General features: G+C 34.9%; 1 long non-coding RNA gene across 1 annotated transcript; it reads right to left on the bottom strand.

The window, feature by feature from the left end:
* Nucleotides 1–1,361: 1,361 nt before the first annotated feature.
* LOC131618531 (uncharacterized) lies at nt 1,362–2,056 on the bottom strand. Its single transcript, XR_009288879.1, has 2 exons — nt 1,775–2,056; nt 1,362–1,676 (listed from the first exon to the last, which is right to left on the bottom strand). It is a non-coding gene; the product is annotated as an uncharacterized LOC131618531 (long non-coding RNA).
* Nucleotides 2,057–2,800: the final 744 nt, after the last annotated feature.

The raw sequence follows: 2,800 nt of genomic DNA, 5'->3' as shown, positions 1-2,800 counted from the left end.
CCAGTGGCTACCCAATGTCGTTCCAATTCCGCTTCTCGCGCGACACGTTGTTTGCGGAATTGATAGCGTCGCTCAACACGCTATTGCAATATCTGGAAAATCGGAAGGTTGTCAAGCTTGAGTTCGCTCGCCATCGCTAAACGACGAGGGAGATGTTCAATTCACCCCATTTGAAGTCAAGAACGACGAAGATTTAGCAGTTTTGTGGACAAATTTCGACCGATTTTCTTCGAAGGGTCCGATTGAGTTGGATGCAAAACTTCAAAGATCGGGGGCCGACGTTATCAAAATGTTGACTCATCCTCACCTACCCGTGTTTAACAATATGTACCTTTAATTTTATGTAATGTGATCTTTGTAATCTTCATTCTTTAAATAAATCGAATCGTTGTTGTTTGTTATTTTTCTTCTGTATCAGACCTTATTTCGGAAGTACATTTCTGAATTCTTTCAAGGGGGGTGAATTCGGAGATGCACTTCCGAATTCACCTATTTTCTGGAAAAAAAAACATTATTTCGGATGTACATTTCCGAAATCAATTTTTTTCATTAAAAAAAACATGTTTTTGGAAGTGCATTTCCGAAACCACCTTTTTTCTCATAAAAAAGTGACTTCGAAAATGTATTTCCGAAGTTTAGCGGCATTTTGGAGTTTTCCCCACGGGTGATCAAGAAAATAGGGAGGTGGATAAAGAAATTCTCTTAATCTATTATATCCAATTATTTTCTTTTGAGTGGATTTTCAAAAGACTATACATATTGTTGTGGATTGGTTGCAGAAACTGTTACACTTTGAATATCTATTGTCTTTAATTTTCTCTTCTACTGGAACTTTTTGACCATCTATCACCTGAATATGTTTATCTTAGAAAAGATATTCAAATATTTGGCCAACTGAAACAGGTCTTGTCTCGGCTGGAAGGGCTAGCACCACATGTTGTAAGAGGGTTTTAGAAACTTTGTTAGAATTGAGTATGAGGTGGAGTCCTCCCCCATAAAATATTGATTCTACTCAAAAAATTTCTCATAGGATTTCTCAATACCACTGGCGTATTATGTTTGTAACAATAAATAGATATTCTCCAATATAACCACCTGCTAATCTTGGCATGGTCCAACCTACCAGACTAGATCATGCACATCATGTCATGTCAATTATGTTGTTGGATTACCTGAGATAGGTTGATAATAGCCTCATTGTTTCAAATTTGAATAATCAACAACTCTCCTTTGTCCTCTATATTCATGCTACAGAGCCAAAGCCTTGTCCTCTAGCATATGGCATGTTTTTCTCATATTGAATTCCTTGATTTGCAAAAGTGACCAATTTGTCACAAAAATTGTTAATGCAACCAATCAAGAAAAGAAATATAGCAAGCATAAAATTAACAGTTTTGAGTTTTACATTATATGATGGCTACTATTTTATCCTTTACAATCATTAGCTCCTATACTACCAATAATCTAAAACATCAACGTAATAAGAGAACATAAATTGAAATCTAAAATAGAAAAACACACAAAAATTTGAAACCTTAACTATATATATCACTATGACTAACAAAACTAAGAAGTGAAAGCTGAGAAAAAGTAAAAAAAACCATAGCTAGAGCAAGACACAGTTGAAGTCTGAATCCAGCAATTTCTTTCTTCAATCCTTTATCCTAGGCTTTAACCTGGTAAAGACACACCCTTTGTTGTTAACATGTAGATTTAATGGAAAACACAATGATTGGAGACAAACTTATTGAAGAAAGAGGACTAGTTTAATTACTTGTTCTGTGTTGGATTTGGTCTGCTAGGTGGGATGAATCTAAGGCTAGCAGCTACCTCTTGAGATGATTTTGATGCCTCTTGTTTATGTGATAGAGAATGGAATGATGAAACCATTTTTGAAACTTTGGATGAAGAAGATGGGTAAGTCCTAGCTTTGGCAACGGTTACCTCAAGTGAAAGGATCATTGTTATGGCAAAGATCAAAACAATGATTAAGGTACACAAAGATCTCATGTTGGTTTTTTATTGACTTGGTGTTTGAGGAATGTCTTTCACTTAATTACAATCTATATTTGTAATGATGAGATATGAAACATCATATATTATTATTTTTTGGGTTAATAGTAGTTTCGGTTTACTCCCACCGTTGTCAAAGATAGATTTTGACAACGGTTTTTTTTGAAAAAACCGTTGCTAAAAGATAGGAAAGGGGAAAAGCAAAATTCGCTAACATTACAGAGATGAATTACTATTAACCCTTATTTTTTTGTCAAGTAGTGAATAAGAAGGATGTTGTTGGTTTGAATCTGCGTTGATTCGAACCTGCACTTCTCCACTGCATTTCTCCACCAGTGTGATGTCTCTACACAACTATCAATTAAATTGGTCGGAATTTTTGAATATAATAATCATCGGATGGATTTGCATTGAAATTTGGAGGTGAGTCATGTGCTAAATCTTTGACTAATTCAGCTTACAAGTCCCAAAGCTAAATCAGCACATGATTAGGTTTAAGTTGATTTTATTTTTTCTGGGGGCGTCACGTGATGTGGAACGTGATTTTTTTACAGTTGGTGGGTTGGCAGCTTTGGATGCTACTATTTCAGGGATTTACAATTGCTTTCAACTGATCATTGTTGATGAAACCAATGTAATGCAAATGATTTGGTTTTAAAAGATCAGTGAAAATTAAATAATCTCGTGGCTCGTGATTTTGGGGTGTGGTGAGAAAATAGTAACATATATTTTATTGTTGATTCTACATTTTTAAGAAATGCGATGAATAATTACGTGTGAGATATGA

Source organism: Vicia villosa, linkage group LG7 (assembly GCF_029867415.1).
Source record: "Vicia villosa cultivar HV-30 ecotype Madison, WI linkage group LG7, Vvil1.0, whole genome shotgun sequence".
Lineage (NCBI taxonomy): Eukaryota > Viridiplantae > Streptophyta > Magnoliopsida > Fabales > Fabaceae > Vicia > Vicia villosa.
Note: the sequence above shows the minus strand (reverse complement) of the source record. Positions and strands in the feature narration are given on the sequence as shown.